The sequence below is a fragment of the Chiloscyllium plagiosum genome, unplaced genomic scaffold (genome assembly GCF_037043375.1).
Source record: "Chiloscyllium plagiosum isolate Xiang-an unplaced genomic scaffold, Cpla_swu_hap1 HiC_scaffold_1, whole genome shotgun sequence".
Taxonomy (NCBI): Eukaryota; Metazoa; Chordata; class Chondrichthyes; order Orectolobiformes; family Hemiscylliidae; genus Chiloscyllium; species Chiloscyllium plagiosum.
The window spans coordinates 133,459,106-133,473,127 of record NW_028270139.1 but is presented as its reverse complement, the minus strand read 5'-3'; positions in this window follow the sequence as shown (position 1 = coordinate 133,473,127).

The following is a 14,022-nucleotide window of genomic DNA, read 5'->3' as shown; positions in this document are numbered from 1 at the left end:
TTTATCTATGACTACAAGAGTGGCTCCAACTGTGAAAATAAATAAGCTCAGGAGAGGGCTGTGTGCACCAGATGAGCTCTGTATGTTAAATATGACGTTGTACAGATGTTTGTTGATTGTTGAATTTGCTTCTTTTTATGCTTGAACTTAAGACTAAATGATTGAAACATGGGAATCCCTTTACAGAGCTTTTTATTGAAAGATAATTTTTTTAAAAATCACTTTATGCCATTTCTTGTTCTGATGGAGAATAATAGTTGAGTTTATTTGTCGCTTCCATTATTTCCAACCATTTCTCATCAAATTTTAAAATACAGTAACTCTTCACAATCTTGAGCAGCATGTACTCATCCATAAGCTTTTTGTGCTCCTTCCCTTCATGTAATAATTATGATCATCACAATATACATTCAACACTACTATTGATATGTACAAAAATACAAGATACTTTATTCGAATCATAGAGATACAGACTCTTCAGTCCAACTCGTCCATGGCGACCAGATATCCCAAACTAATCTGGTTCTATTTGCAAACATTTGGTGCATTTCTCTCTAAACCTTTCTTATTCATGTACCCATCCATATGCATTTTAAATGTTGTAATCGTACCAGCTTCCACCACTTCCTCTGGCAGTTCATTCCATACATGCACTACCCTCGGTGTGAAAAGGTTCCCTCTTAGGTCCCTTTTAAATCTTTCTCCTCTCACGCTAAATCTGTGCCCTCTAGTTTTGGACTTCACCACTCTGGGAAGAAACCTTAGCTATTCACCCTGTCCATGCTCCTCATGATTTTATAAACCTTTACAAGGTCGTCCCTCAGCCTCTGAAGCAAGCTCCAGCCAAAAAAGCCCCAACCTATTCAGCTCTCCCTGGAGCTCAAATCCTCCAACCCTGGCAATAATATTGTAAATCTTTTCTGAACCCTTTCAAGTTTAACAATATCTTTCCTATAGCAAGAAGACCAGAATTGAACATAGTATTCCAAAAGTGGCCTCACCAATGTCCTATACAGACACAACATGACCTCCCAACCTCTATACTCCATGCTGCATGGTGACTCAGTGGTTAGCAATATTGGCACACAGCACCAAGGAACCGGGTTCAATTCCCACCTCAGGTAACTGTCTTTGTGATGTTTGCACATTCTCCCCGGGTCTGTGTGGGTTTCCTCTGGGTGCTGCTGTTTCCTCCCATAATCCAAAGATGGGCAGGTTAGGTGAATTGGCCATGTTAAATTGCCATAGTGTTCAGGGATGTGTAGGTTAGGCAGTAAGTGTAGAGTAATAAAGTAGGGGAATGGGTGGGTTACTCTTCAGAGGGTCAGTGTGGACTTGTTGAGCTAAATGGCCTGTTTTCACACAGTAAGGATTCTATGCACTGAATAAAAACTGAAAGAACTGTGGATGGTGTAAATCAGAAACAAAAATAGAAGTTCCTGGAGAAGCTTGGCAGGTCTGGAAGCATCTGTGAAGAGCAATCAGAGTTAACGGTTTGAGTTCAGTAACCCTTCCTCAGAGACTGGAAGAAAGATCACTGGACCCAAAACATTAACTTTGAGCTTTTTCAGCAACTTCTGTTTTTTGTCCTTTCTTCACTATCCTGTTTACCTGCAGCTCCAACTTCAAGGAACTATGAACCTGCACTCCAAGGTCTCTTTGATTGGCAAAAGTCCTCAGGAGTCTACTATTAAGTGTATACATCCTGCTGTGTTTTGCCTTTACAAATTGCAACACCTCACTTTTATCTAAATTAAACTCCATCTGCCACTCCTCAGCCCTTTGGCCCATCTGATCAAGATCCCGTTGTAGTCTGTGATAACCTTCTTCACTGTCTACTATACCACCAATTTTGATGTCATTTGCAAACTTACTAAATATACCTCCTACATTTTCATAGCATCCCTACAGTGTGGAAAAAGCCCATTTGGCCCAACAAGTTCACATCGATCCTTCAAAGAGTAACCCTCCCAGACCCATTCTCCTACCCTACTGCTCTATATTTACCCCGACCTACCCCTGACCCCTGACCTTGAACACTATAGGCAATTTAGCATGGGCAATTCACCTAACCTGTCAATCTTTGGATTTTAGGGATGGTCAATAAATGCTGGCAGGCTAACGGTGCCACATCCCACATAATGAATACATTCTCATTCAAATTATTTCTATAAATGACAAAAAAAAAGCAGACCTAGCACCACTCCTTGTGGCACACCGCTGGTCATAGGCCTCCAGTCCCTGTTAATGATCATCACACCCTCTCTTATTCTTAACTCTTTGCCTCCCCGAGGAACTCACCTTCTAAATTAGTCTACTCAACCTGTTTTAATTTCACGAAAGACTTTGCAGCATGATCCCCTGCAACAATAGCAACAACATTTACATTTACAGTTGTAATATCCCAGGACCCAGCACAGCAACAATTCTCAAAGAAAATTGGAAGACTGAGAATTATCAGGCAAGGCTACCAAACATAGGATCAAACAAAAACAATTTTCAAACAAATCATTTAGGAGAGGAAAGAAGGCTGGTGAGACTTTGGGTGAAAATTCCAAATTTTAAAGCCAAGAGCACTGAAGGCATAGTCAGTGGCAGAGAAAAGAAACTCTGAATTGTGCAAGAGGCCAGAGTTGGAGAAGGTCAGAAATCCCAGAGAAAACTGTAGGAGATTCCTCAAACAGAGAAAAGAAGGAAATGCTTTAATTTGTATAGCATTATTCATTATCCAAGGGTATCCCAAGGAAATTTTCAACCAATATTTTCTTAAAATTGAGTCATTACTATAATGTAGGAAACATAATAAACCAAATCCAATAGTTAATTCCCATAAATAACAATGCATTAATTAGCAGACACTGCCCTGATTGTAATAAGGTCAGCCATGTGGAGCTCATAGAGTCTGAGTTCCCTGACTGGGGCTGTCAACCTGGTTCAATCAGGGAGTCCTGGCTGACAGATAAAAAGAGGACTGTTAGAGATACTGACATTCTCTGGTACCTGACTCTCAATGAGGCTGTATTAAAGTCAAGGACTGTTCATGTGTGTAAATAAAGGATGATTTTTTTGATGAATACTTGTCTCCGTGGAGTTATTTCAGATACATTTTGAAGTGTGAACTTTTATTCTCTGTCCACTGTCACACTGGCTAGTTCCCTCAGTTGCTGATTATGTTTCAGCTTGTCAATAGCTGCAATGTCTTGCTGCTGAATGGGGACATTATGTATTTTTGTGGCTGGCTGGAGAATTAGGATTGTCCAAGATATCTGAGAAAATCCCTTACTCTTCATCAAGTTAGCCCCAAAGGATCTTTTACCTCGACCTGAGAGGGTAAACAGGGCCTTGTTTTAACATTGCATCTGAAAGACCACTTCTGAGGAAGGGTCACCAAACCTGAAACGTTAACTCTGATTTCTATTCACAGATGTTGCCTGACGTGCTGAGCTTTTACTGCAAGTTCTGTTTTTGTTTGAGAGGTTGGAAGCTCAGCTCAGAATCCATGGCTGCCAATATTGGGAGTTTAGCCACAGACAGTGGCCAAGGAGAGGGACAGAGTTATTAGTAAGGGAAGGAATTTGTAGCCTGCTGGATTTTGGCTACTGAAGTGGGTAACACAAGTTAAAAAACTTGTGTTAATTCCATCCTGCTCCGCACCATCTTGCTTTGGAAGGATGGTGCGGAGCAGGATGGAATTAGGCCCACCATCCCAGAAGAACAGTGTAAGTGACCTCAGAAGTGGACGTGTGCTGAAGAGGGCTATTTAGGAGACCCACTTCCATTCTCTAAGACTAGGTACAGTTATTTTAAACGTTGTAAAGCTCTGATCCACCATACCCAGTCTTCTCCCCTCCCACCACCATCACCCTTTCAAACTTATTGCTTTATGAGTTATTTATTGCCACATATATCTGGAAAGAAACAGTGAAAAGTGTTTTGTTGCCACAATCCAGTGCCATTCTGAGTTACAAAAAGGATAAAAGGAAATTAATACATAGAGTTCATCCTCTGCATATGGGGTCTTCAAACACAGCTCCAAGGCTTCTGTTTAGGTGTCTGCAAGGTGTCCTAGGCTTCAAGGGGTCCCTGTGCTCTGGCCTAGAGTGGCCAGGAGTCCCCCGTTCAAAGCACTGCCACCCCTGTGCCAATGACCCAGCTGGCTTCTCCACAAAGTCAGAAGGCGAAAGAAAGAAAAACAAGAAAGAAAAAGATGAAAATGGAGAGAAAATGAAGGATACAGCCGGTCTGGAAGGGATGGGCTCAGAAGCCTGAACACTACCTAATGTGCCGGTTCCACCATCTTGTCTTGTGCTCTATAAGAGCTGTATGCTAACTCAATGCCAACTCATGCTATCTCCACAGCTATTCATTCAACAACTATTATGGGCAGACCTCAGGAACCATGTGAAGATGGAAAAAGATAAACTCCTAACAATCCACTACAGCACACACTCCAACATAATAAATTGGTTTTAAAAAACACCTGTTCATAAAATCTATTTAAAGATTTTAAATCTTAGATGGTTAGTCTCCTAGAATCTCGTTAGCTATTTTTCAGAACCATAGCAGAGGCAACAAACCTCTTAAAGCTGTCAATTAAACTATGAATTCAATAACACCCAGCTGAAATCATTGTAGCCATGATGTGAAAGTGCTGGTGTTGGAATGGGGTGGACAAAGTTAAAAATCACACAACACCAGGTCATTGTCCAACAGGTTTATTTGGAAGTACTAGCTTTTGGAGCACTGCTCCTTCATCAGCTGGTTGTGGAGCAGGATCAGCAGGATCAGACACAGAATTTATTACAAAAGACCACTGTGTCATGCAACTGAAATGATATATTGAACAAACTGAGATTGCTATCGAGTCTTTCATCTTTTAGAATCTTGCAGGTTTCGGTTCATTAATATTTAAATTCAAGAACTTCTTTCAAATTACATTCTCAATATGAACTAAAAGTTTTATTAAAAAGAGGTGACATCTCAGCTCAGACAATGCATTAAAGGTGTGAGGTTAGAGTCTGTCTGTATCCCAATCTTGACTCAGACTGGTTCTATTTCCAAAGTAGGAATTTATAAAATGGATTGACTGTCTGCAGATTGTGCGCTTTTTGAACAAAATAGAATGTATATGCAAATACAAATTCACCCTATAGACTTATTTGTGTGCGTGCGTGCATGAACACGTGTATGTGTGTATGCACGTGAGTGTGAGTGTGTGCGAGAGAGTGTGTGTTTGCGTGTGTGCATGCTCAGTAGAGTTTGTGCTTGAGTGTGATGGAGTATAAGCTTGTGGAGGCTGTGTGAGTGGATATGAGAGTGTGAATATGTGTGTCTATGTGTATATATGAGAGAGGGTCTGCATGAGTGTGTGAATATGTAAGTGTGTGTGTGTGTGTGTGTGTGTGTGTGTGTGTGTGTGTGTGTGTGTGTGTGTGTGAGAGAGAGAGAGAGAGAGAGAGAGAGAGAGAGAGAGAGAGAGAGAGAGAGAGAGAGAGAGTATAGTGTAGAGTGTAGTGGGGTCACCTGTAGTGTCACATGAACTCATTTGGCTATCGGCCTCTCCTCAGCCATGCTGTGTTGTTGCCTGTCATAGAACCATAGAGATGTACAGCAAGGAAACAGACCCTTCGGTCCAACACGTCCATGCCGACCAGATATCCCAACCCAATCTAGTCCCACCTGCCAGCACCCGGCCCATATCCCTCCAAACCCTTCCTATTCATATACCCATCCAAATGCCTCTTAAATGTTGCAATTGTACCAGCCTCCACTACATCCTCTGGCAGCTCATTCCATACACGTACCACCCTCTGCGTGAAAAAGTTGCCCAGTAGGTCTCTTTTATATCTTTCCCCTCTAGTTCTGGACTCCCCGACCCCAGGGAAAAGACATTGACTATTTATCCTATCCATGCCCCTCATAATTTTGTAAACCTCTATAAGATCACCCCTCAGTCTCCAACGCTCCAGTGAAAACAGTCCCAGCCTGTTCAGTCTCTCCCTGTAGCTCAGATCCTCCAACCCTGGCAACTTCCTTCTAAATCTTCTCTGAACCCTTTCAAGTTTCACAACATCTTTCCGATAGGAAGGAGACCAGAATTGCATGCAATATTCCAACAGTGGCCTAACAAATGTCCTGTACAGCTGCAACATGACCTCCCAACTCCTGTACTCAATACTCTGACCAATAAAGGAAAGCATTCCAAACACCTTCTTCACTATTCTATCTACCTGTGACTCCACTTTCAAGGAGCTATGAACATGCACTCCAAGGTCTCTTTGTTCAGCAACACTGCCTAGGACCTTACCAGTAAGTGTATAAATCCTGCTAAGATTTGCTTTCCCAAAATGCAGCACCTCACATTCATCTGAATTAAACTCCATCTGCCACTTCTCAGCCCATTGTCCCATCTGGTCCAGATCCTGTTGTAATCTGAGGTGACCCTCTTCGCTGTCCACGACACCTCCAATTTTGGTGTAATCTGCAAACTTACTAACTGTACCTCTTATGCTCGCATCCAAATCATTTATGTAAATGACAAAAGGACCGATCCTTGTGGCACTCCACTGGTCACAGGCCTCCAGTCTGAAAAACAACCATCCACCACCACCATCTGTCTTCCACCTTTGAGCCAGTTCTGTATCCAAATGGCTAGTTCTCCCTGTATTCCGTGAGATCTAACCTTGCTAATCAGTCTCCCATGGGAAACCTTGTCAAATGCCTTACTGAAGTCCATATAGATCACATCTACTGCTCTGCCCTCATCAATCTTCTTTGTTACTTCTTCAAAAAACTCAATCAAGTTTGTGAGACATGATTTCCCACGCACAAAGCCATGTTGACTATCCCGAATCAGTCCCTGCCTTTCCAAATACATGTACATCCTGTCCCTCAGGATTCCCTCCAACAACATGCCCACCGAGGTCAGGCTCACTGGTCTATAGTTCCCTAGCTTGTCTTTACCGCCCTTCTTAAACAGTGGTACTACGTTTGCCAACCTCTAGTCTTCTGGCACCTCACCTGTGACCATCGATGATACAAATATCTCAGCAAGAGGCTCAGCAATCACTTCTCTAGCTTCGCACAGAGTTCTCGGGTACACCTGATCAGGTCCTGGGGATTTATCCACCTTTAACCGTTTCAAGACATCCAGTACTTCCTCCTCTGTAATCTGAACATTTTGCAAGATGTCACCATCTATTTTCCTATAGTCTATATCTTCCATATCCTTTTCCACAGTAAATACTGATGCAAAATATTCATTTACTATCTCCCCCATTTTCTGTGGCTCCACACAAAGGCCGCCTTGCTGATCTTTGAGGGGCCCTATTCTCTCCCTAGTTACCCTTTTGTCCTTAATATATTTGTAAAAACCGTTTGGATTCTCCTTAATTCTATTTGCCAAAGCTATCTCATGTCCCCTTTTGCCCTCCTGATTTCCCTCTTAAGTATACTCCTACTTTCTTTATATTCTTCTAAGGATTCACTCGATCTATCCTGTCTATACCTCACATATGCTTCCTTCTTTTTCTTAACTAAACCCTCAATTTCTTTAGTCATCCAGCCTTCCCTATACCTACCAGCCTTCCCTTTCACCCTGACAGGAATATACATTCTCTGGATTCTTGTTATCTCATGTCTGAAGGTTTCCCATTTTCCAGCGAACATCTGCCTCCAATCAGCTTTCAAAAGTTCTTGCCTAATACCGTCAAAATTGGCTTTTCTCCAATTTAGAACTTCAACTTTTAGATCTGGTCTATCCTTTTCCAACACTATTTTAAAACGAATAGAATTATGGTCGCTGGCCCCAAAGTGCTGAAGTCTGCCTTGGACTTCAGGATATGCAACAACATATATCCTGGAAAATCTCTGCTGGATGTGGAAGGATCCTCTAGGGCCTTGGACGGAGATGAGAGGGGTGATGTGGGCGCAGATTTTACACATCTTGCGGAGGTAAAGGAAGATGCCAGGATTGGAGGGTGGTTTGGTGTGGGGCGTGAAGGGAGGGAGTGGCCTCTGCAGAATGGTCTTCTAACTCCAGACTTCTAATTCCAGATTTTCATTGAATTCCAATTCCATTTTCTTGGTGGGATTTGAACCAGTATCCTCAGAACATTTTCTGAGTTTCTGGAATAACAATCCAGTGATGATAATATTAGGCCATCGCCTCTCCAAACCCCTTGATATCAGCTTGCTTCTTCTGATGCATAGAGACAATAATTCCCAGTTGCTAGCATTAACTGGGAAGGACTATTTCAAACAAGTGTAATTTTGCAACAAGCCAAATAATACTTAGCACTTTTCTCCAGTATAACTGGGAGATCAAGGTCCTCTGTAGTACAGTAACTTGAGTTTTTATTCAATTTGATGCCGCATCCATTAAACTGAAAGTGAACAACAGGCAATGAATCAACAATACTTCTAGGTAGAACAACATTTGAACATGCTTGAACACTAAATTGTTCTAGACTAAAGTCATTGCTGCATTAACTGGTCTCAGCTGCAACCTCAGATTCGTTTGCACTGTTTGACAAAGGCAGTGAGCTCAACAGATATGAGCTACTCTTCAGAGAGTGTCTTTTACATATCCAAATCATAAATGGTCATCCTTTTTATTAGTCCAGTCAACAAACTATATAAAGGTACATAAAAAATACATGATTTGTTCAGTTAATGCTCAGTAGTGAAGCCCCTGACACATGGTCAAAGATCCTGTGCCTGACACTCACTGCGCAGGCTGAAATGGAGGAGCAGTGCTAGATTGTAAGAATGGGAGATGGGGAGGTGTCAACAGCTGTGAAAAGCAGTAGAGTACAGCTTGCAACACAACTCACTGGATAAGCAGAAAGAGAATCGGAGAATAGGAATCTCTCTGAGTTTAAATCTTACATTACATTTCATTGTAATGGTGGCCCAATTGTCTGTTGCAATGTTTAAAAAAACACATAAATAAGGAAAAGGAGTTGTTAAAAATGTTCTACCTATTGACTACTCTTTATAATTATTTGTCATAAATAAACCAATACAAGCCGAGAAAACGGATGCTATCGCTTTAATAGGACAAGATTTGAAACATGCTCTTCCCTTTCTCCCTGTGGTGTTTGCTGTTGTGACAAGTTGCACCATCAATCATATTCTGGGTTCCTGTGGGCCATGGCGGAATGAAGACATAGTAACAAGAAAACAGGAGAAGAAAGCTATAGTGAATTGTCGTGGTTGTTTAAAAGATATTGGAAATGACTCAATTTACCCGTGGCTTGGCAGTTCTTAGATGCTCACTTAACATTTTTTTTAAAAATCCCCTCTGATTATTTATTTATACCTGGCTCTTCCGTGCATTCAGAGTCTGGTCAGCATTAAAGGGGATGGACTGCCTGAGGGCAATGTGTTGGAAATGCAGTTCTTAGCCATCACTCCTTCTCTCAGGTAGTGAGCTCACCAACAGTACAGCCAGACTGGCTGAGAACGATTGTTTATCCCAAATCAATTTTTTTTGTTTGTGCCTGATTTACAAAAGACCTCCTGTTATTGGGTCCCCATATTTTGTCTACTCATATTCATAGAGAGCTTCATATAAAAATACAAACATGACTTGCAATTATATAGCAACTTCAATGCAGAAAGCATGCCAACTGGTAGTCCACAGGCACTTACTCAAACAAAAATCGTCATTGAATTAAAAAAAGGCCTTAGGTTCTTTAACAAATGGATTTGAAAGTGTGTCATAGAGAACAAGAGACAGATGGAGAGGCAGAAACCTAAGGAGGAGATTCTAGAGCTTAAGGCCTAAAAGCTGAAAGACCAACTTGAATGGAAGTGGGAAAACCACAAGGAACCAAAGTCGGAGCTATGCAGAGATCTCCAAGGGTTTCAGGGCAAGAGGATAGCGGTGGAGAGACCAGATAGAAAAGGAAAGTAAGACTTTCATTTCTATCATTCATTTCACAACCTCAGGATAGCCTGAAGTACTTTGCACCCAATGAAGTATCTATTTTTTTGAAGTCCAATCAGTTATAATACAGATATCCTGGGCAGAATTCTCCCAGCTACTCAGCAATGTAGGCTGTGGCGAGTTAGTTGTGAAAATACGATGAGATCAGAAAAAGTAGACTTGGACTGGATAAAAAGGCCTGATTTTGCATTCGAGGTGGAATGAAGATGAAAATCTCACTAATAAGTGATGAAAAGCCTATTTGCATCAATTAACATTTCATTGTTGCCTAATCTCATTTCTATGCAGGTGAGGAGAGAAAATAGGCAATGACAATTCTCCACACGGAAGCCTAGTAACTTCTTCCTCCAGGCCTCCATCTTGACTAGCAACACCAGTACCTCAGGGCATGCTCCCTGGGGAGTGGCAGCTTGTATACCATGCCCACAGAGGTTGGCATCAGACATGCCTCACCACATCATCATAGCACATCCCCAACTTACTTTGAGTAAAATGCAGCATATATTGGAATAAGATCTAAAGTGTACAGGCATCCCACAGCCCTGTCAACTGTACGTAATGTAAATGTTGATGCTCACATTAGTAAGGAGCTGTTTAGTTTCTAATGTTCCAATCACTGAAAATAGATCCACAGCAGGGATCTTTATCTGAGGCCATGGTGTAACAAAGTCACAGAGAAATGGAGGAGGAATAAATGTGCCAGCAAGCCCTGGACCAACTTTGCCAATACAGCTCACAGGCCCATGACTGAAAAACAGACTAATATCTAGCTCATTCATTTCTTTTCCAATTTTAGCCATATCCTGAGTAACCTTCTATTGGTTACACATCTATTTGTCTCCATATTTTCCTCATTAATTCTATTTAAAATTCTCTAATTCCAAATCTGTTATGATTGTGGTCAATATGGAATATTAAATTTTGATTTCCAGTCTTATACCAGAGACCTTTCATGACCCAAAATAATTTTTTAACCCCAAAGAAACAGCTATCTAAAATGGCAGCAGTAATATCTTGGCTAAAATTGTGGAAAGCTTGATGAAATAATCAAAACTGTACCAAAATGACAATTTTCTATTTAATGACGTTGAAAACAGGCAACTGAGTCAGCGTAAAGAAATTCAAGTATGTTAATACAGACTTGTGTGACAATTTTACTTATTGTGAGATGAAAGGTTTGCCTGCCAGTTAACCAGCTTGGAAAGACAATGGAGCCAAACTCTAGAATATACGCTGAACTGTATTTTTGAACAACTGTTTTTGATTGGCAGAGCAGTTAGAAAGATCAAGGACAGCAACATCTGAAAGACTCCCTTTCTCTTACACTGTTTGTTTTGCTCATCATCTCAGAAAACAGCACCCAATGAGAAAGCAAATTGGAGAAACAGCCATGCATTAAGAAGTGAAGATGCCACCACTGCTAAAGACACAAGACAACAATGAAACAACTATTGTCTTGGGTAAAATGTGTAACACCTCAAACATGCTAAGGACCTTTAAACTGCATAGCCTTTATTTGTTCTGTCTCTACCAAACACTCTCCCTTTTTAAGCATAATACTGGTATGTGCGTAATGTTGCATTTTCATTATTTTTTTCTTAGAATTGATAGGTAATTTTTTTTGTTGCTTTCACTCGAGATAACCTCATAATTGGCTCTTTCATTTTCATTGAGTTAATTACATCTCTAGTTGAAGTGTGTTGTCTGCATGTTAAAACAATAAATAAAGTATTTCTTTGAAAAATATTTATTAAGGGTTCTGGGGAATGGTCACCGGACCCAAACATTAACTCTGATTCCTCTTCACAGATGCTGCCAGACCTGCCGAGCTTTTCCAGCAATGGAGTCATACAGTCATAGATATTTACAGCACTGAGACAGCCCCTTTGGTCCAAACTGGTCCATGCTGCCCAAAATGTCCACCCATGCTAATCCCATTTCCCTGCACTTGGCCTGTATCCTTCTAATCCTTTCCTATCCATGTATTTGTCCAAATGCCTTTTAAATGTTGTTAATGTACTCGCCTCAACCACTTCTGCTGGCAGCTCATTCCATATGTGGTACTACACTCTGTGTAAAAATGTTGCCCCTCAGGTTCCCTTTTATTCTTTCCCCTCAAACTTTAAACTAATGCCCTCTAGTCCTTGATTCCCCAACCCTGGGGAAAAGTCTGAGTGCATTCACCCTGCCCATGCCTCTTATGATCTTATATCTTCTATAAGAAACCCCTCTTAGTCTCCTAAGAAAAAAATCTTAGCTTGTCCAACCTCATCCTATAGCTCAGTCTATTGAGCCATGGCAACATCCTTGTAAATTTCTTCTGCACTTTTTCCAGTTTAATAACAACGGTCCTTTAGCAAGGTGACCAAAACTCCAAGAGTGGCCTCACCAATGTCCTGTACAACTGCAACATTACTTCCCAACGTCTATACTCAATGCCCTGACTGATGAAGGCAAGTGTGCCAAAGCCTTCTTCACTGTCCTGTCTACCTGTGACTCCACTTTCAGAGAACAGTGCACCTAAACTCCAAGGTCCCTCTGTTCCCATGAAACTCCTACCTTGATTTGACTTTCCAAAATGCAACACCTCACACATATCTATATCAAACTCCATTTCCATTTCTCAACCCACTTCCCCAGCTGATTAAGGTCCTACTACAATTTCTGATAACCTTTGTCACTGTTCACAATACTGCCTATTTTAGTCTCATCTGCAAAATTACTAACCATACCTTGTACATTCTCATCCAAATCATAGATAACAAACAGCAATGGGCCCAGCACCAACCCCTGAGGTATTCCACTAGTCACAGGCCTCCAGTCCAACAAGCATCCTTCCACTATTTCATACCATCTGTTTCATACCATCAAGCCAAATGTGTAACCAATTTGCCAGCCTCCCCTGGATTCCAAGTGATGCAATCTTCCAGAGCTGCCTCCCATTTGGAACCTTATCAAAGGCCTTCCTGAAATCCACATCGACTATGTCTCCTGCCTTGCCCTCGTCAGCCTTCCTGGTCACTTCATCAAAGAACTCTAACAAATTTGTGAGGCATGATCTCCCACTCACAAAGCCATGCTGACTATTCCTAATCAAACCCGGTCTTTCCAAATGCATGGATATCTTTTCTCTCAGAATCTTCTTAAGTAATTTACCCACCACAGGTGTTTAGCTTACTAGTCTATAGTTCAGGTTTTTATTTGCTCTTGAATAAGGGCACAACATTCGCTACCCTCCAGTCTTTTGGGACCTCACCCGTCGCTAACAATGATGTAAAAATGCAATTTCTGTTTTTGTTTCTGATTAACAGCATCGGCTGTTTTTTCAGTTTTTATTCAATATTTGTCGTGACTGACTGAGAGGCTGATACAGAGACCCAAATCACCCATTTTGCCTGGCAATGACAGAACATACATGATTTAATATAGTTTAAATGTAAAATAATTCAGTGCTAGAACCACACGGTTGTTAATTTACATTAAGACACAAAAATCAAGCTTCCTTTAACAAGAATTGAAACAGCTTTGAATGTAACATTCTCTACTCTCTACTTAATAGGGCAAAGAGAAAGAGGCAAATTCTCAACTTGGTGCCTCTGGGACCTACACTCAAATACAGTTCACAGTGAGAGGATGAGACTACCTTCTATCTCTGTCTCAGTGATTGACAGGTGCAATTAGTTTGACTGCAGGTCAAAGTGGGCACGACTCCATAGATTTCAAGCTAATTGAACTCTTTCACTCAAAGAACTCAAAGGCTGGCTAATGCGCTAAGCAAAGGTCTCACAGAGATGAAAAGCCTGAAATAAAATACATAAATTCAGATGGCGGAGATCTGAAATAAAATCAGAAAATGCTAGAGAAACTCAGTGGGTCTGGCAGCATGTATGGAGAGAGAAGCAGAACTAATGTTTCAAGTCCAGTTGCCCTTCATCACTAGTTTCACTAGTCATTCCTGATGAAGGGCTTTTGCCCGAAACGTCGATGTTCCTGCTCCTCGGATGCTGCCTGACCTGCTGTGCTTTTCCAGCACCACTCGAATCTTGACTCTGATCTCCAGCATCTGCAGT